The sequence below is a fragment of the Rattus norvegicus genome, chromosome 8 (genome assembly GCF_021556685.1).
Source record: "Rattus norvegicus strain SHRSP/BbbUtx chromosome 8, alternate assembly SHRSP_T2T, whole genome shotgun sequence".
In the NCBI taxonomy this organism is placed as follows: domain Eukaryota; kingdom Metazoa; phylum Chordata; class Mammalia; order Rodentia; family Muridae; genus Rattus; species Rattus norvegicus.
In genome coordinates this window covers 39925053-39946695 of record NC_141541.1, presented here as the reverse complement: position 1 = coordinate 39946695, position 21643 = coordinate 39925053, and the positions used below count along the sequence as shown (strand labels likewise).

General features: G+C 45.4%; 1 long non-coding RNA gene across 2 annotated transcripts in view; it reads right to left on the bottom strand.

Annotated features, from left to right (window-relative positions):
• Nucleotides 1-1274: 1274 nt before the first annotated feature.
• Nucleotides 1275-21643, bottom strand: part of LOC148004024 (uncharacterized) — a 30971-nt gene continuing 10602 nt past the window's right edge. The window contains exons 2-3 of one of the 2 annotated variants that reach the window (XR_015627597.1): nt 12487-14414; nt 1275-1678 (exon numbers count right to left, since the gene is read on the bottom strand). This is a non-coding gene — a long non-coding RNA (uncharacterized LOC148004024). Of the gene's footprint in view, nt 1679-11469; nt 14415-21643 lie in introns of those variants that run through there. The other variant, XR_015627596.1, reaches the window with a different exon arrangement.

The following is a 21643-nucleotide window of genomic DNA, read 5'->3' as shown; positions in this document are numbered from 1 at the left end:
GGAGACTCTTGGTTGTGTCAAGCTGACAATACACATACATTCCACCTGCCTAGAAGACTCCCCCATCTTGATCTATCTGTTCCCTGCTTCTCACTCCCTACTGAGTTGGGTGGTCTGCTGTGTTCATTGGGTTCTTGAGTGAGTTAGCAGATGCAAGATCCTTAGATGAAGCTGGGACATAGGATGCAATGAGTGTCCGTTGTTGTTACACTATGCTGTTGTTCCATCCTTTTGAATCTCAACGTGAATTACGTGAGTTGCTGGGCATGGGCTAGCCTATTGCACTCACCTAACTGTGAGATCTTGCTTAGCAAAGTATTCATTGAACACGTCTGTGTACTTAAAACTTGAGATATGGTAAGCGGTGGAGTACAGGGGCAATTCAGAGCTTAGCATATGCCAAGTTGAAAAGTTGAATGAATATGTACAATGAAAAGTGAATGCCTATGCACTGTCAAGATGTAGTATGAAGAAAACATGTGCCTGCCACCAGCAGTGGTCATGTTCGCTCGGACATGTGTTCCTTCACCCCTTACCACGGCTCCAGGCTCTCAGCCAGAAGCCTGTGGTCCACTCTCTTTGGAAGGAGTTCATTTTGCTTTGTTCCAAGGCAGCCAACATCAACAGCAATGTGGAGATGGAAAACAGACCAGGACCAATGAAAGTTGTTTCTTCTCCAGCTGAGGCTCCAACCCGTTTTCAATCTGCTAATGAGACCCAGCTAGGAGTAATCAGGAAGTGTCTAAAATTAGCTGTTTTAATTTGAGAGGGAAAGGACTGACTCAGAACGGGGCACAGGCTCCAGTGGAGAGAGGGGCCCTGGGAGCCTCCAGAAAAAAAACAGAGAATCATCTGGTTCTCCAGGGCCCAAGAGAACACCCAGGATGAACCAGGGTCCCCATGCCCAGCACCTGGTCTCAAACTTTAAAATTTCATGGTCTATTTGCCCAAGAGAATCCATTGTGCTTCATGTTGGAGAGCAGGGGTTGTGGGCTGCCACCTGCAAACTATTAACCAGGGTTGATTATGAGAGTCCTTTCTCCTCCCCAACTTACCACTTTCCAATCTCATTATTTTGGTTCTTATTTCCCACCCCCAAGAAACCAAGCACCTAGTAAGTGTTTCACTGCCCTTGACAAACTTTCTGGCCCTTCTGGCCCATAGGAGTCCCTATGTGTTTTGAACGTCTAAGGGAAACTCACTATCTTACCATCCACATATCATTCTCACTGTGTTAACTGAACACGTTATGAGCTGCATCATGAGACACGGCTCAGGGATTCATAGAGGAAAAGGACCCTTTCTCTTGGGATATTGTTTAAGGAGTTCAATCTATTATCAGAGAGACAAACATGGGAAACCAACAAGTGCAAGGTCATAGAATAAGTACTCTCTGAGAGGCAATGCATTTCCCAGACCAAAGAGAAGGCTGTCCCTGAACTTGGGATCCATCTGCCCCTGCGTCTCCTGTGCTGAATAATACACGTGTCCACATATCCATCACTGCCTTTCTTCTGTCCTTCAAATTCAAATATGAGCAAGCTGTGGTCAAAGAATGTGTCATTTAGTTCTTCTTGGCTGCAGACTTCACATCCTGGGAGCCCACTGCATGTGTTTCATTGATGAATGCATAAGAATATGGGGATCTTGTATTGCAGAAAATGATGAATACTTCTATCTGCAAAAGAATCCACAAAAATAGGTTGGAGCTAAAAAGGAAAGGAACTAGAATAATGCTTTCTGAACCTTCTGATCTGATCTCTCAGCTGGGTCTCCTTTAAAAATGCTTCAAGCAAGGCTGGGGATCATAGCTAAGTGGCAAGAATGCTTATGTGCAGGATGCTCAAAGCTCTGGGTTCAGTACCCAGCAATAAACCACATAAACCAATACTGGGAGGCAAAGGAAGAACAATCAGAAATTCGAGGTCATCCTGGGCTACAAAGTGAATTTAAGACCAGACTGGTCTCAAAAAATAAACAAATACATAACAAAAAAATAGAAAAAATTATCATTGACTACATAACAAGCCAAAACTAGTCATGACTACATGAGAGAGACCCTATCTCAAAAGCAATAAATAAATAAATAAATAAATAAATAAATAAATAAATAAATAAATGTTTTAAGCATTAGCAAAGCCTTTCCTATGTCCACAACAATTTAGATATGGCGGTCTGTAAGAACAAGAGAGTAGAGAAAACTTCCAAGAACCTTGGTAAGAGAAGGCAATGTCCAGATGCTGTGAGAAGGGAGTCATGGGCTTAAGGTGTGGTACCCTTAAGATCCGGGGTCCTTGGTTTGGCTTTTCCAGCTCTCCTCAGATAGTCTCCTGTTCCTGACTCCCCCCAACCATATCCCCACCACACTGTCATATCTACCACTCTGAAATTTCCATCATTACCTAGACTCAACAGAATCTCCACATGTGTGTTTTAGATGCCCACCTCCCTTCATCCAAGAGCTTCTGCCCATCCTTTGAGTCCAGACTCACTCCAGGAAAGTATCTCAACATTTCCCAGGAGATCCAGGCACTTAGTCCTCTTGACAACTCTGGCTTTCATTTCTATCAGTGTGGTGACACTAGTCAACTTATGTTGCAAACATACTAATTAAGCTGTTTGAGCAATAAGAGAAAAAGCCACCAGGACTTTGATATCCTGGAAAATCTTTGGGGCCTGGCTGAGCTCACATATCAGATGCAAGAACAATAGAAACACCTACAGGCCCATCCCTCCTGACAGCCTGTTGCTGGATATCTCCCCTAAGCTTCTCCATTGACATCCCTCACTCCTGCACCCCACCTCCCCTGATCCACTCTGCAACCAAGGGCACCAAAAACCTATAAACCAGTGGTTCTCAACCTCTCTAATGCCACAACCCTTTAATACAGTTCCTCATGTTGTGGTGAGCCAGAGCATAGAATCAATTCATTGCTATCTCATAACTTTTGGGATCTAGAATGTAAATATCTGATGTGCAAATGTCTGATATGCAACCCCCAAAGGGGTGGTGACCCATAGGTTGAGAACCACTGCAATAAACTAAGACCTATGGTTATTCCCTTCCTTTGCCTATCACCACCTTAGTGAGTGGTTCTTAGCTCCGGATGTATAGCAGATTCACCTGGAGAGTTGCTAAACCATGTCCCCTTCTCCTCTTGAGTTAATGCCACCCCTCTACCATGGGGCCAAGGCCCTGGCAGCCTGGCCTCACCAACCTCTCCAGCCTCACCTTTGGCTTCTTTTTTATCCTCCACCATACTATGCATTCCTGCCATGATTCAGATGTGGCTTGAGTCTGTCCTCTAAAAGTTTATGTGCTGGAAATTCACGTATTAGGGTGGTGATGTAGACAGAGAAAAGGCCATAGTTGAAGTGTTGGTGAACACATGCAGTCCAGCATTTTAGAGGCTAAGGTTGAAGAATGTCCTGTGACATCCTTAGACATACAAGGAGGTGTGTGTGTGTGTGTGTGTGTGTGTGTGAGAGAGAGAGAGAGAGAGAGAGAGAGAGAGAGAGATCATTATTCTCACCATGACGTCACCTGTTATGTAATCCAGCCAAAGATGCTCACTAGAAGCCAAGAACACAGGGCTAACCTTGGACTTAGCTTCCATCTTTTCTATTGCTGTAAAGAGAGATCATGGCCAGTGTAACTTATAGAAAGTGTATTAGAAGCTTGCTTAGAGTTTCAGAGGGTTAATCCATGACCTTGATGAAGGGAAGCATGGCAATCGGGCCCAGTGCTGGGGTAGTAACTGAGAACCTTCATGGTGAGACAACAACTACAAGGCAAGGAGAGAGGAAAGTGCTAACAGGAAATGGCCTGGGCTTTTGAAACTCAAAACCCACCCCAGTGACATACCTCTTCCAACAAGGCCACACCTCCTTCAAGGCCACACCTCCTAATCCTTCTAAAACAGTTTCACCAACTGAGAGTTGAACATTCAAATATATGAGCTTTTGGTGACCACTCTCATTCAAACCACCATAGCCCCCAAAACCTTGAACTAAATAAATCTCTTTTCTTTTATAAAGTGCCCAGCATCAGGTATCCTATTATAGCAATAGAAAATGAAACACGCCATGTGCCAGGACTTCTTCCCTTCTTTGAACTTCCTCAGGCATCCCATCCTTTCCTTGGTGTAAATTTCTTCCCTTTCTTCCTGCCTAGACAACATCTCCTTTTATGCCTCCTCTTCCCCCTCCTCCTCTTCCTCTTCTTCCTCCTCCTCATCTAGTCAGGGGATGTTAAGAAAGCAGGGGAGTAAAGAGCCCATATTCTGATTTTTAACTACATGATCACACCCGTTGCTTAGGTGGCTCTGAGCCTATTAACTCCCTGAGAAGTTTTGTTGCAGCTTAGGGTTCAGCTTCAGCAGTAACTGTGGGTCCATGGTACCCGTTACTGTGTTCAGCACTATGAGGTGCTCAGTGCACATTCTGCTGAAAGAGAACAAATGTCCTAGGGCAGACCCTCACCTGGAATTCCCTCTAGACTTCTGGGATCTGAGGTACTAGAACCAACCCTGGTTTTCCAAAATTGGGTAATTTACAGCCAAAGAATCGTGACTTCCCCCTCCCACACCCATAAAAGAGCAGAAAGCAAGTTGAACATCAAAAGCTTCTTTAAAACCAACATTTTGATGACTTAAGAGTATATGAATGAGAAACATACGGCTTGAATTTCCTCTACGATACACAAGGGCTCTTTCTGGACTCACTTTCCATCGCTGCCAAGCTAATGATGAGAGTGGAAGTTGCCCAATTCTCACATCATCAACAGATGGCTCCCCATATTTGGAAAATTTTCACGTGGCACAGGAAGAAAACTGCCAGCTCCTCCAGGCAGTCTCATGCCTGGTGGCTCTTTTGCTGACCTCTTTTGCATATTCCATCCGGGGTCAAGCAGAAATTCCAATCCCAGCATCCTCGAGGGCTGACAGTGGGTAAGCAAAAGGATCATGGGAGTGGGCAAATATCCTAGTCCAGGATCTAGTCCAGGCTTTCCCACTGACAAAGCCACATAAGCTTTAGTTTCCTTACTGGCAAGGTGGCCTTGCACTGTCTCTGCTAAAAATGTGAGGATGAATGAGATGGGCACCATACAGTATCCAGCTCAAGACACAGCCAATAATCGTCAGCTCTGAAAGGGACAGAAATAGGAGGACGCAGCCACACTCTTCATTCTGTGAGGGGCAAAGCAACAGCTGGCTTCTGCTGTCCCTCCTGGTCGGGCAGTTTAAACTGTTTTAGTCCCATGGCAGGTGAATCCAGGATGCTTGGTCCTTGATTTTGGTATTGCCATAGAACGAAGTTTGACTGTTGATCCCAGGACACATTTATTCTCAGTGCAGTGGAAGTCCCCATTTTTGCAAGGCCAGCCCTCACTTTCAAAGTCATTGAGGGTTGGATGACATCTTTACAATTGTTTATTACACCTACTTGTGTGTGTGTGTGTGTGTGTGTGTGTGTGCTTAATGCATGTGTCTGCACATGCATGTGTGTAAATATAGGTGTTCCATGGGACACAAGTGTCACAGTGCCTGTGTAGTGGGCAGAAAATACTTGAAAGAGGAAGTCTCCACCCCACCCCCACGCCCACCCCACCCCCACCCCCTCCCCCAGGCAAGCAGCAAGTGAAGTCTAGGCTTCTTGGCAGAACCAGGCCTAATGGACACACAGCTAACCACTGTGGGTCCAGCTTCCCCACTAATATTTCTTTATTGTGATGGTTTGTATATGCTTGGTCAAGGGAGTGGCACTATTAGGAGGTTTGGCCTTGTAGGAATAGATGTGTCACTGTGGACGTGGGCTTAAGACTTTCACCCTAGCTGCCTGGAAATCAGTATTCTGCTAGCAGCCTTCAGATGAAGATGTAGAACTCTCAGCTCTGCCTGTACCATGCCTACCTGGATGCTCCCATGCTCCCACCTTGATGATAATGGACTGAACCTCTGAACCTATAAGCCATCCCCAATCAAATGTCCTTATAAAAGTTGCATTGGTCATGGTGTCTGTTCACAGCAGTAAAACTCTAAGACATTTATGATGAATGGGGCTGGAGAGATGCTCACCAGACAAAGAAAACTGCTGCGGGACCAACAATCTGAGTTCAATCTCTAGATAGAACCCACGTGATAGAAGAAGGAATCATGTGTGTTGTCGTCTGACTTCCATATACATGCTGTGGCACATGTGGACACACCCGCACAAAATAAATACAAACATAAATAAATGTACTAAAAAATTTAAAGATGTCACCCAAACTCTCATCCATCCACTGATGACTTTGGAGATGAGGGATGGCCTTGGGAAAATATAATATATATTTAATATACATTTTACATCAATGTAATATGTAAGTTATGATGACTGAATATTGAGCAAGGACATGAGCATCAGGGTTGGGAGAACCAACACAAACAGATGAGTAGCTTCTGTTTGGTACAGAAAGACTGCTCACTGAAGGAATAAGAATTACTATTCTACCTACAGCTTCCAAACTCTGTGCATAGACTATTAGACCTAACCTCAGGTGGATGGGACCCTGAAAGTAGAAAATAGAACAGACACGGACCTCCCCTTCAAGGGGTATGATGACGCAGAAGGTACTGCACATGTGCCAAGCATTTGGAGGGAGATGGGTGGATACTCCTTGGTACTCAAAGAGGACTCTCAGGAGAAAGCGGGGGATAGACTGAGACTGGGCACCAGCAATAGGAAGAAGAGTCTTAAAGTCTGGGGAGGGAGCTGCTGAGAGCAGTCAGCTATGGGAAACCACACGCACAATGGCCTTGGTTGATACATTTGCTTGGAGAAAAATCTTTTAGATACTCCATTTGACCTTGCTGTATTAACAGATTTATAGATACACACACACACACACACACACACACACACACACACACACACACACACACACAAAAAAGGGAGTTTCTGAGAGAAAGGCCTGGATTTTCATTAAATTACAAGCACAGGAGGTTACTGGTTTCCTCCGGCTGCTGAACCCTCAGGTTGCTGTATGTCTAGGAAGGTAGGTTCTGTGAGCCGTGACTCAAACCACTCTGGAAAGTTGCTTAACATCTGGTGTCACATTTTAAGAGGAAGAAACTGGGGGCAGCTAAGGCAGGAGAGTGCCAGCAAAGAAAAACCAGGTTGCACAAGGAGTGCCTGGAGGACCCGGTATTTGCAGCCCTGAGGAGAGGCACCCCCAAATGAAACGCCAAGTCAGTGTCAGGTCATGCTTGATGTGTTGCCACAACAACCAGAAACCCTCTGAGTCAGGCTATAGCTTGAAGGCAGAGGGCTTGTTTAATGTGCACAGACCCTGGGTTCAATTCTCCAGGATTGAGAAAAGAAAGAATTGTTTTTGAAACAACAAAAAAGACGAGACTGTTTCAAGGTGTTGGTGGGTGCTGAGGGTTATCTGCCTGGCCTGAGACAGTCTCATTTTTCAGTTACTGGCCATTTCAGTTGGTGGCTCCTACTGGGCCTTGCCAGGAGTGCCCTTACCTAAAGCAATGCTTCCAGATATAGGAAAGAAAAGAGAGGCCTGAGCTCTTCAATACGAACTGAGACCCAGCTCTGGATGCCTGGCACCACATTGACAACCGTGGTGGAATCTGTTTCTCCTCTGCCAAACTCCACTATTCCTTCTCTTTTTTAAAATAAGGATGTCTCGTTCATCAGTCAGTCTAGGGACATGAGACCCGCACAGAAGCAAGCGACCTCAGCCCAGATGGTAGTGTTAGGAACGGAGAGCTCGGAATGATAAAGGTGCACCTAGGAATGACTCCCAATCCAGAGGCAGAGGAATGCCTAACCAGCTTCCTGATGCTATAACACAATGTCTGAAACTGAGTAACTTATATTTACAAATTTGTTCAAGAAAACAAACATTAGCTAGGGCAGCTGGAGAGATAGTCGAACACTGGCTCACGACTGCTGTCTCAGGGGAACCCATACTCTCTTTGGCTTCAGTGAACACCATGCCAGCATATGTTACACAGACATACACGAAGAAATAAAACCAATCACAACACATTGTGTGCCTGCGTGCATGCATGTTTGTGAAAGAGAGAGAGGGAGAGGGAGAGAGAAAGGGAGGGAGAGATGCTTTTGGAATCTGGGAAATGAAAAAAAAAAAAAACATAGGGTGAGCTTCAGCTGTTCCTAGTCAGGGTTCTCTCTCTCTCTCTCTCTCTCTCTCTCTCTCTCTCTCTCTCTCTCTCTCTCTCATTTGTTTGGTTTGGTTTGTGAATCTTTAATGCCGTTGTGTATCTCTATGGCCTAATCTAATTACTTCCCAAAGGCTCTGACTCCACATACACTAACATATGAATTTGGGAATTGTTGTTCTGGATACATGAACTTGGGAGGACACAGTCAAAACACAGCACAGGAAGACGTGAGCTGATACAAGACTCAATATGGGGAGCAGGGAGTGAGCGAAGCTTATTTTTAAGATTGAGGTCATATCACATTAAAAGCTCCAATGTCTTCATCGAGAGCCCAAGGCTGTGCTGATGGGACCTCAGGGAAGGAGTCTGGCTCTGCCTGGGCTCTTGCTGCCCCTTGGATCTCTGCTCAAGGCTGCTCAAGGCTACAGGGACAGAACCCCTAGTTTTCCGTTGCTGGACACATTAGAGGTACATAAGCAGAAGTAATCTACTTTGGAGGGATTCAGTCTTCTTACTTCCCATCTAAAGTGAATTTGAGCTCAGAGATTAAAAACTTATTCCTTTACAGGAAACCGAGTTCTGCCAGGACCGCCCAGTTGAGAAAATCGGAACAAGATGCCTCACGCTGTTGATGAACTCCCAACTCTTAGACCCTCGGGGGAAGGCGGGGAGATGGGCCAGTATCCCAGGCACTCCCATGTTTGTTCTCAGCTGGGCTTCACCTCCAGAATGTGGGAAGTTCCTGGCTGCTGTGCCATCCACAGCTATAGACTGTCCTGGGTGCTGTGATTACAAATTGTCTCTGTCAAGAGGCAGAAGCTTGGGAGTGGAACGGAAAGGAAACCATGTTCTACTCTATCTTGCAACCAACTGTGACTGAGGGTGACTCTACTCAGATTTTTGAAACTTGTTCTTGTTGCTGTTACTTTGTAGAATGTCCTTTACTTTTTATTTTTTCCTGGTGTTGGAGATCAAATCCAGGGCCTTGCACACCACCTATCACTCGTGTTATACCATCAGCCATGGGTCTTGAGGTTTTCATGTGTTTGTTTAAATTGTTTGGTTTGTCATTTCATCCATGCAATGAGACTATTTGGTTTATGGCCTAGACTGGATAGGGTTTTTTTGAAGGAAATAAGGGAAGTTTACCTAGGAGCAGACTCACGTGATAACTGGGGTCTCTAACCCAACAATGCTTCCTTTGACCATTGACCACCCAGGGAAGACAGCAAGTTGTCACTTCAGAACCATTCTGATGTTTGCCTCTGGATCCAGGCAAGGTGAATCTCAGTCTCTCTACTGGTTTGATGGCAAGTTGGAGCATGTCATACCTGGAGTTTCTTGCCTGGACTATGTTCTCAACACAAACTTTCTCCATAGGACAACATTGCATCCACTCTTTCTGCCAAACCACCTTAAAATGTAGGAGATTGTCACCTTTGATGTCACCTGCTATGCTTCATAGCACCAATTTTAATTTAGGGATGATTATATCTGCTTAATCGGCAAACACTGACTGAGTGATTACTAACTCACATGTCAAAGACTATGAAATGGTTTCTACTATGCAGAAAGATACAGGGAAATATAGAATATGATTTCTCTACTATAAGATTTTTAATTATTTTGTTTGTGTGCATGATGTTTGGGTAGGTTGGTGTACCGTAATGCATATGTGGATGTCAGAACACAGTATTTTGAGGGAGCTGGTTCTCTTTCCACCTTGATGTGGATTCTGGGGATTCAAACTCAGGTCATCAGGTTGGTATAGCCAGTGCCTTTAACCACTGAGACATCTCACCAGCTCTAATGATTTCTCTTGCCTGTTATCATAAGCCATACCAGATTGGCAGTTCCAGTCTTCCTATGCTAGGGCTGCCTAGGTAGTCACATTTCTCTGGATGGTTCAGTAGCTCATCTAGAACAGGACTTTCTCACACACATGCCCCTTATGCAGGATATACACTTTTGGTCCGTCCTTCCTTCCTTCCTTCCTTCCTTCCTTCCTTCCTTTCTTTCTTTCTTTCTTTCTTACATGAGTCTGGATTGGAGGTCTGTAGGGTAAAACTGTCTTGCTTATGGACTCACAATGGTGTCATAAACTCCCTATCCCAAAAATCAACACATGAAATTGAGGACCCACTGGTTAAACATGGTCACTGCAAGCTCTTCTCATAGGGCCTTCACCATCCCTCTACAGACATGTTCTGGACAGAACAAAAATGATTAAAATTCCTTAAGGTCAATAGTCCATAACAGTTAAGAACACAGGGGCTGAAGAGATAGCTCAGTGGTTAAAAACACTGGCAGCTCTTCTAGAGATCCCAAGTTCAATACCCAGCACTCAAATTGCAGCTCACAATTGTGTGTGTGAGACCCTATCTCTCTTCTGAGATGTAGCTGTGCCTGCAAACAAAACATAGATAAAATATATAAGATAAACAAATCTTTTAATAAATAGTTAAGTTTCTACTGATTTCCTTGTTTCCCAAGGATGTATACTCCTGCAGATTACAGCCATTACAGCCACAATATCTAGCAACACTCCATTTTCCATAACGGGCATCCCTTTTGATAAAGTGATATGGTATTGGGAAAGACTGTCTTAAGTTTGTTTTCTGTCCTAGAGCAAAACATCAGAAGCTGAGAAAAAGAAAGAAGTCCATTTTCCTCATGGTAAGAGCCTGGTAGTGGTATCTGGTCCACTCTGACATACTAAGAGTACATGGGAAAGGGAGGGCCATAAGAGTGAGAGTGGAGAGTGAGGAAGAAGAAAGTCATGGGAGCTATGTGGGGTCAGGGAGTCATGTGAGCAGAATTCGGGAGCAAGCCTGGGGCAAGAGTGGGACTGACTGGTGTCCAAACCCCAGAGGCGTCATCCTGAGATTCCTTCATGCCCTGGCACATGCAGCCCTGTGTCCCACACCTTCGTATCACCAGAGGAGGTCATATAGCCAGCAACCAGGTTAACCTCTTTTCCCCTTCAAAGGTCATGTCCAGCAGCACCTGGTACCCTTCCTCCTGCAAAAGAGGCATCAGCAGCACACTGTACCCAGCCAGTGCTGCTCATTCACCCCTATGGCCCCTACTCACCCACTAGAGGTTTAAATAACCTTTGTTCCCCCCAATTAAATGAGCTGCCTCACTGAACCCTATCCCCCTAGCCATTTCCCTCCTTGCTCCCCACTCTCAGGATCTACCAGCCATGACCTCTCTATCAGTCCCACCCTTATGGGTAGAGTAGTCAGGATAGGAAAAACAGAGATAATACAGGAGGCAAAAGAGATTCAGAGGAAGTACCAATTTATTTTATAACAATTCAGTCTCTGGAGGGAGAGAGACAAAGATAGAGACAGAGACAGATAGGCAGATAGAGAGAGAAGGAAATGAAGAAACTTAATCCCTTTGTCTCAGTTAGAATTTCTACTGCTGTGATAGCAACATGGCCAAAAACAACTTGGGAAGGAAAGGGTTCCTTTCACTTACATGTACACATCACAGGTCATCACCCAGGGAAGTCAGGGTAGGAAGCAAGAGTCAGGAGTGGATGCAAAGATCACGGAGGAGTGCTGCTTAGTGGCTTGTCCAACATGACTTGCTCAGTCCACTTTCTTAGGTACCCTAGGATCACCAGCTCAGAAATGGTACCACCCACAATGCACTGGGACCTCCCTTGTCAATAAAATGTACCATATGTGGTGGGGGCATTTTCTCAGTTGAGATTTTTCTCTTCTAAAATGCTTCTAGATTGTGTCAAGTTGATCTAAAAACTAGCCAACACCCTCTTAAATATCTAACAACACCCCCCACCATCAGACCCTACCTCTTAAATACCCTACAACATCTAAACAGCACCATGTTGGGGACCAAGCTTTCAGAACACAAATTGTTCAGGGACATGCTCAAATCATGTAGACTAATAAAGGAACTGGCTACCTACTGTTGTACATGTGGCTCAAAGCAATATGTGCTTACCATGTCCCAACCTACCATGGTCAGGAAGTTAGGCACAACATAGTTGGGTCCTTTGATTCAGGCTTCTCATAAATATACAATTAAAATTTTGACCAGGGTTAGGGTCACCTCTGAGGCTCAAGTGAGGAGCCTCAGTGTCTTTGTGTCTTGTCAAAATGTCAAATTCCTCAAAAATGCTCCCTTGCTTCATCAAAGTATAAAAAGCAAGAGGGCAGTGGAAGGTCAGCCTGAAAGACTCTCATGTGTCCTAGGGTTTCCATTGCTGTGAAGAGACGCCATGACTGTTACAACACTTAGAAAGAAAAACATTTCACTGGGGCTGGCTTACAGTTCAGAGGTTTAGTCCATTATCCTCATGGTGGGAAGCATGGTGGCATTCAGGCAGAGTGCTCAAGAGATAGCTGAGAGTTCAACATCTGGATCCACAGGCAGCAGGAAGAAATACTGAAACACTGGGCTTAGCTTGAACATCCAGTACCTCAAAGCCCACCCTCAGTGACCCACTTTCTCCCACAAGTGACACACCTACTCCAATAAGGCCATACCTCTTAATAGGACCACTCCCTATGAGCCTATGGGGGCCATTTTCATTCAAGCCACTCCTTGGCCTCTGTAGGCTTATGGCCATATCATAACGCAGAAATGCATTCAGTCCAACTTCCAAAGTCCCCATAGCCTATCAGTCTGAACCTTGCTTAAAGGTTCAAAGTCTCTTTTTGGGACTCTAGCAATCTCTTAAATGCAATCTGCTGTAGAATCAAGATTGAAAACCAGATCAGGTACTTCTAACATACAATGACACAGAACATACATTACTATTCCAAAAAGCAGGAAAGGGACCATAGTGAAAAAATACTGGACCAAAACAAGACCAAAACCAGCAGGACAAACTCCAAATTCTGCATTTCCATGTCCGATACCAACGTGATCTTCTCTTCATATCTCCCACTCCTTTCGTCTTTGTTGACTGAAATACTCTTCTTTCTCTTGGGCCAGTTCCACTCCCTATTAGCAGCTTTCCTTGGCAGGCATCTCATGGCTCTGGCATCTTCAGAATTTGGGGTCTCCAAGGCAATCACAGCTTTTCTCAATGACCTCTCTAGGCCTTTATGCAGGGATACATGCCTGGCCTCCGATGCTTACCTTAGTCATAGAGGGAGGTTCCATAACCCTTTCTTGTATCCTTGACTCTAAAGCCAAAACCTCACAGCCAAAGCTACCAAGTTCTACTGCTTTGGGGCTGGAATATGGTTCCCTTATTCAATTACATTTTCATTAGCTTTCTGTTTTTGATGGCTTCCTTCATTGCCAAAGATTGGCTATTCTGAAACTCACTCTATAGACCAGGCTGGCCTTGAACTTAGAAATCCTCCAGCCTCTGCCTTCCCAGTACTGGAATTAAAGACATGTACCACTATGCCTGGCCCTAAGCTTTTCTTTAATTCTCTTTCACAAGTTGGAAGCTTAGCTGGAGGGGGTCTTGCTCTGAGGTCACCATTCCCTTTATTCTACATAGCATCGGGCTTTTCTTTAATCTGTTTATACTTCCTGGAGCCCCTTTTCATTTCAAACTGTATATTTTGTATTTTTTCCTTGTCCAGCGTGCTCCTTTTCATTGTAGATATGCATAAGACTGGTCCCTAATAGCTACATACCATAGTCAATACTAGGCTGTTCTGAAATGTCTTGTGTTAAAGCTATAACTCTTTAATTCTTCAATTTAGCCTCGGGCAGATTTCTTGGACAAGAGCAGAAAGTGGCTACATTTTTCACCAAAATGTCACAATATCACTAGGCTACATTTCTCTCTTCTGAAACCTCTTGAGCCAGGCCACCACCATTCAAATCACCTTCAGCAGCACCACTGTCTTCCATACTCCTACTAGGGTTGATCATTAAGCATTCTACTGCTTTCCTAACCTAAAGTACCAAAGTCCACATTCCTCCAAACAAAAACATGGTCTGGCTTATCACACCAATACCCCACTCCTGGTACCAACTTGTATCTATTGCTGTGGAGAGACACCATGACCATGCCAACTCTTAAAAAGGAAAACATTTCATTGGGGTTGGCTTAGAATTCAGAGGTCTAGTACATTATTGGCATGGTAGGAAGCATGGTGGCATGCAGACAGTATGCTGGAGGAATGGAGAGTTCTAAATCCAGATTCTAACCCCAGTTGTAACCCCAGTGCTTAGAAGCCTGAAGCTGGAAGATTTTGAGTTTGAGGCCAGGGTAGCATAGCAATACACCACCTGAAAAAAACAAAACAACAACAACAAGAAATAATAATAATAGTGTTATATATTATATAATATATGTCATGCATAATACATTTTATATTTTTATCTTATTTTATATAATTTTCATAGTATATAATGATGTATAATATATTATAATTATATACTAAATGTATGACCTATAACTATATAACATGTAATTATAATAATATTATATTTTTATGCATCAAGGAATACTAGCAATAAAGTTCTGGAAAATATGAGGAAAATGTTGCAATTCATGTATCTGCGGGGCTTCCATATAAAGAATTCTTATAACTCAATAATAAAAAGATAAATGATGCAATTCAGAAATGAGTTAAGGGTCACATGAACATTTCTCCAGAGGATGAACACATGGTCAGTAAGCTCACCCAAATATTTTCAGCTTCACTGGCAACCACGAAAATTAAATTCAATCTACAACAAAATAGTATTTCATCCTGCAAGAGTATCTAAAAAGGAGGAAGAAGAGGAAGAGGAGGAGGTGTTGGTGTTAGTGTGTGAAAAGTTAGAGCTGGCACAAACCTGCTGGCAGGCACACAAAATGGTGCAGCTTCTCTGGAACAACCAAGCAGTTTTCCAAAGGCAAAACCAACTTATCATGTGGCTTAAACCCAAGACATGAGAGCCTCGCTCCACAGGGAGAAAAACAATTGTGCACCACTGTTCAAAGCGGCGTGACTCATAAAGGCCCCAAAGTAGAGTCTTTCCAGTATCTGTTCATTTGTCTTTCTCAAATGAATGACTAAAATGAGGACTGCTCCATGGGGGACTATTCAAAAGGCATGAAGTAAGTTCTTACAGGTGATACAACATGGATGGGCTTTAAAAACATCATACTAAAACTAAACTAAACCGTGGAAGCAGATGATTCTGTTTGTATGAAGTGTCTAAAATAGGCTGATTCTTAGGCCAAAAAACAAACAAAAAAAAAAAACTGAAGAAAATGGGAGTGTTAAAGGTGATAGTTACAGAAATCTGTGTATATACTAACATCTGCAAGGTTTGTTCAGAGAAAGAAGAAAGAGAGGGAGGGGGCAGGCTTACCTTCCTAAGGTAGCAATAATTAACTTGGGGCCCTGAACCCCCTAAAAGCAGCATACGAAAGGATTTGTGTAGGTTTTGTTTATTTGTTTTCTTTTTAGAACTGAGGATTTCCTCATGTTTTTCAGAGAATCAAACCACACATATACAATCCCTGACTTCAAGCTGGTCTGGAATGACTCTGAAGATTGGGGGGACATCCCCAATGAAGCTCCTTTGAGTTGCCCTTCTGGTATACTGTGAGAAGGGCAGACTTCCTCTCACTTCCTCTTCAAGGTCAGATTTCATTTCCTGTCTGTCTGTTTAATCTCACTCAGCTGTTGGCCAACAGCTGCACCAACCACAACCCAGAGCCCCCAGGCTCTCCCTGGTCCCAGCCTCTTCCCCTCTGTGACATCTGACCAGTCAGCTTCTCACTGCATAAACCTGCCTGCCAGCTACCCCAGAAGTGGATAGCTGTTCTCTTCCCAGCATTAAAGAGGAGTGTAGGCACCTAGCTCTAAGGCCCTGGTCTCCAATGTTGGAGTGACCCAAACGTAGGGTCACAGTTCTGGTCAGCTGCAGACAGTCTTGCATGACCAAGGAATCTCACAAAAAGTACCATGGTCTATGGCTCATTTAATTGTCTCCTCAACCAAAGGGGAATGGCCATGGCTGCCTGGGAGCAAGTTCTCAGCTGTCCCTAGGCTCACCTTTCTCCGTGACAGGCTTCACTCTCTTGTAAGTACCAGTAGGATTGTGTGTCTTTCCAGGCCTCACTTCCCACCTCCTCAAAGGTCCTCAGAGAGTAGGATCCTCTGGCTCCCACCAAGCCATGTGATTCTATTTAACAACGGTTACAATTCTCAATACTCAGGGCAAGTCTTACCCTTCTCTCCCCGAGGCTGAAAAGTCCTGCCTAAATCCCCAACCCTTTTTCCTCCACCCTACACAGGGCCTCTCTCCCCTTAAAGATCACAAACCACATCTTTAACATTTTATAATGTAAGCCAGGCATAGAAACACACACCTGTGATACCAACACTCAGGAGGGCAGAGAGTCAACGCAAGCTTACCAGTTTGGGCTACAGAGTTAAACCTTATCTCTAAAACATACAATCCCCAAAAAGGAAAAGGAGAAAAACCTCTATTTTATATTTCTAGGGCCTGGTTAAGAGTGGGTGGCCTTGCTTTGGCTTGTTTTTTGTTTTTTGTTTTCTTATATTTTCAAAACAGGGTCTTGCTATGAAGCCTTGGATGGCCTGGAACTTGATATGCAGACCAGATTAGCTTTGAATTTTCGATGATCCTCTTGCCTTTGCCTCCCAAGTTGTTGATTAAAGGCGCACCACCATGTCCAGCTAAGAAGCTAAAGGCGACAACTTATTGTACAAGACGATGAATCCCGCAGAGCTTGGACCTCTGGGTGTGGGTGATCTGAAGCCACCTTCTCCACAGAAGTCGGACTAAAGAGGCAGACCTCACTAAAATCCCCACTGAGGATCAGGCAAGAGCTTGCAATGCAGAGGGCAGAGACAACACTTTCTATTCACAGAGCGTCTTGTCTGTCCCATGTACAGAAAGAACCCTTCACGAGGAAGCCTGTTTCCTCGGTTTCTACCGGAAGTGAAGCACTATTTTCTGCAGAGGTGTACGACGACAGCGGGGCTGCCTGATTTCATGTTGAGGGTTCTTTCAATTTTAGCACACCACTGTGAACATCACAGTCCTGGAGTGTGGTCTTTAAACGTAGCATCCATGGCTGGCCCCAAGACCACAGTTGGAATAGAATGAGACAATGATTTCCCCAATGAGAATGTGATTGCTTGGTTCACAAACACTGGATCCCTGCATGATAATGGCTCCTATTACACAATGCATGTACGAGTGTGCATGTGCGCTCGAGTGTGTGTCAGGGTGGTGGTGGGGAACTATGACATTGTTTGGCAGGAGAACTTCCAGAGTCACATGGAACTATTTCCAGAATTCAGGAGTTTCCTCTTGGGAAGCTGTTTGCTCTCCATCTCGTTTTGCAATACTGATAAAGCTGTTATCACTCAGGGTTATTTGGCGGGTCTGATAGGGACTTGTAGTATAGAATCTGGCACCGGAACACTCAAGAGGCAATGGCTGGGTTTTTGCACCCCCAGTTTACCAGTTAGCCTAAGGCCAATTGCTTTTACTTTAGGACCTAAGACTGAAATGCTAAGCATAGTTAGTTGAAGAATCTCCATGGGAGCTTTTAAAAAAAAAATCTCCTGAGCTAGGAAGTTGGCTCAGTGGGTAAAGTGCACTTGGTGCACGAGCATGGGGACCTAGGTTCAGATCCCCAGCACCCACACGAAAGGCTTGGCATGGTGGTGAGAATAATCTCTGTGCTCGGAGAGGTCAGAGAGACCATGATACCGCAGGTTCACCTAGGAGAGATCAGAGAGACCATGATCCCACAGGTTCACCTCGGAGAGATCAGAGAGACCATGATCCCGCAGGTTCACCGTCTCAGTAGAGCTTGTATATAGCTAACTGGGAAGCTCAAGGTTCAATGAGAGATCCTGTGTCAAACAAGGTGGAGAGTGATAGAGGAAGACACCAGACATTGACCTCTGACCTCCACAGGCGCATGCAGGGACACCTATCCATACTCCCCACCCACACGAACACATATTATACACTCATACAAATAAAAACAATTAAGTTTCCAAGACTCAACCCCAACCTACTGACAAGAGGCCTGGCAATTTAGGTTTTTGGAAGTCTCCATGTTTGTGGTCATACCTCCTCTCAAATCCAAAGCAGCCATTTATCTACCAAAAATTCTGTGAGGGACAACAGAGGGTCAGGAGATCCACTAACTGCTAGCCCATACCCTCTTCCCACACTCTTTCTCTCTACTCCAGCCCTGGCATTCTGGCCCAGACTGTGGTAGGTCTCTTCTGAGGGAGCCACCGCTCTTAATGAAAGGCTAGACTGACAGGAGGGGTCGAAGTTCACACAAGCTGCACCGCCTTCTGTTTCATTTACAAGTGGCAGTCACCTCATTAAACCCGGTCTCCCTTCACCCCACCCACCCTCACCCCAGAGCCCACCCCTCACATCCTACATCCAAGCCCCTCCCCTCCTTCCTCAGCTTGGCTTGGGCGGAGATACAGACCTGGATTAGATATTCTTGGACCCAGAGGCAGACAGAAGAACTCATGGAGACATCAACCCACATTTTCTTTGGCAAGCTTGCCCCCACCTCCAAACGTTCCCAACATCTGGCATAAGGAATGCACTCAACGGATGTTTGTTAAACTCAAGTATTTATGAATGCGTGTGAGTTTCACAGTGGTGTCCATGGCACAGCCTAAACTTGAGAATCAGCAAAGATTCCTTCAAGTAGAGTCCTTTGGAGCAAGAAAGGCACACATACCTGGAGGGGCTAGACCCTGGTGATCCGCTATGTGCCTGGGCCGACTTTTCATCTGTGGGACCCTTTTGGTCTATGAAGGCAACACCATGATGATTAAAAGAAATAGCTCACAAGAAAGAACCCAGCTTAGCATGGCACAGGATAACCAGTGGGTGAATGCTGTTCCCCTGAATGCCCAGCATTTGATGGGGACAGAGCATCACACAGAATGGGCTTCAGTTCTGGGACTGCATGAAGGCCCCTGACCAAAGACTCAGAATTTGAGACCAGAAGAAGGGATGTTCGCCAGGTCAGAGTTGTTGCCAAGAAGCCATTAGTAAGGCCTCGGGCAGAACATTGACTGGTATGCCCAATGTGGTCCCAGGAAAGGCACACCTGGTATCTTTGGTGAGTGACAGGTGAATGATTGGATCTGAACCAGAGAAAATCTAAGAGAAGTCAGCTGGATGTACATAGCCTCTCCAGGACCTAAGGAAGAACTCCAGGTTGCAATTAGGGAGCAGAGGAAGCTGCAGAGGCACATGAGGTAGGGTAAAGACAAATGTGTCCTTCCCCAACCCCTACCACTCCATTTAGTCTCCAGACCAATTCCTGAGCCAACCAAGAACTTCATATCAGCCCTACTTGTAGAATCACTCTTCTGATCCTTGGGTAAAAAAAATTCCTTTACCCCTCAAGCCTCACACACCATCTCAACTCTGCCTCCTGGGGCTCAGTATAGGGCTGATGCCATACTTGAGAGGGCCAGTGAGCACTTGCATGCCAGGGGCCTCAACTGAGGAATTGCTGAGTGGAAGGCCAGGTTCAGTCTGTCCCTAAAGTTTGTTTGTTTGTTTGTTTGTTTGTTTGTTTGGGGAGTGTGGGCTAGATCGGGAGCTAAAGCACACCCAAGCCCATAGCACGTACTGCAGCATTCTGGAGAAGACGATGCCATGGTTTCCACAAAGGGTATTCTTTGAGTTGTGGCCAGTGGAGCAAACAATTCTCCTAGAGTACCCGACCAAAGTTCAGTCACACCCCATCACCCATACAGGTTCTATACACATAACTCCTCATTAGCCTTTTGCCATAGGCTATAGTGGGGCCTCTCCTGAGATGGGTTCTCCTTGGCAAAGCAGAAGCTAGAAAGGGGATGGGGTGAGAGCTGCCACCCAGAGTAGGAGAGGGAGCCAACATTAAGAGTGAAGCCACATCTGGATGTGCTCACCTAAGACAGAAGGAAAAGATGAAGAGGAGAAAGCTGTGAAGAGGAAGGAAGGGGCTAGAATAGCAGAAGGGGAAGGAGGGACTCTGCTACATTTTCAGACAGAAATGGAGGCAGAGGGCTTGGAGAGGGGAAAGAACAGAAGATGGAGAAAGGGAGAAGGGAGGAACAGAGGGAAGGGAGGGAGAAGCAGGTAGAGGAAAGGGGGAAATGAGAAAAGATTACAAAAGGCCAGTGAACATAAAGAGGAGTGTCACTATCAGGCTTCAGAGCTCATCCTGCCGGGTCAGACTTGACATCAGTGGAATCCGAATGGAGGAACGTGCCTCCTTTGGAACAGCTTCAAGCCTTCCCCGCTTTTTCTGAGGTTCTGAATGTGGACAAATACCCTTGGCATAGGCTGCCTGGATCACAGATCACAAAGAGCCAGTCTCGTAGGACAGAGAGTTGTTAGCAGGACAATGAGCCTCCCTAAAAATTATAAGAAGGGCCCTAAAAGCAGCCGGCCAAACTCCTTCCAGGTCTACAGGGGACCCAGTTGTGAGAATGGGAGGCCTTATAGCCAAAAGGTCACTGGGTTTCCTCTCCAGTAGTCCATGTCTGCCCCGACTCCACACTGCAGTAACATCAAATAACATGCAGACCCACTGTGCTGCTCCGTCTTCTGGGGTACCCCCTTCTTCCTAGGAAACTTCGAATTCTCCCCTCCCACACTGAACTGCTCATTCTTTGGTGTCTCTGTGTCCTGTGTGTGCCTCCTGGGATGTACCTGAAGCAGACTCACTTGCTAGTGCTCCCAGCATACCCAAGGCAGCCCACAGGGAGTTGGACCTCGGGTGACTTTGATGAGGAGTTAGTTGGTAAGTCAGTAAACCACACCTCACTGGTTAGTTCTCTACTTAATCTCTGTCTTTTAAATGGCCTGCAAGTCCCCAGATACAGGAATTGTGCTGCCCACTCCTTTTATCTCTCTTTATCCAGATAATTACTGCAGAGGGGTCAAGGTGACCCCCTGAATTCTTCAGACACTCCCAGGAGCCTGGGCTTCAGACACCGGGGGAGTAAGTGCCAGGTTTGTTAAGGCTTCAGCTTGTTCAAGGGACTGCAAAGCTGGAGACATGTCCCCAACCCTTTTCTAGTACCCAAGAGTCTGGCCTGGAGCCCCCTCAGATTTCAGGACAGGCAGAGATAAAACTGGAGAGCTGATTCCTGAAAATACTGAGGCTGTCGAAGGGGACTTGAGCAGGAGCTTCTGCGGGTGTGGGGTTTCTGCAGAGTGAATCAGGGTGCATCATGCAGCTGTCCATGCCATACTCTGGGGAGAGGGCTGCCTGCAGCTGCCTGACCCTCGCCTTGGCCCCGTCCTACCTGGCCTACCCCATCCTACCCGTGGCTACCTGGCCAGATGGTTTAGAAAAGAACCTGATTAAGGCATGGAACTTGGAGCTCCCAGTGCCCAGAACTTTCTGGGCAGACAGAAGGGAAAGGAATCTCCGGGGGTTGTGCTTGATCGAGACTCTTCAGTATAATTGCATAGAAGGACATAGAAGCAGGACCCATGCT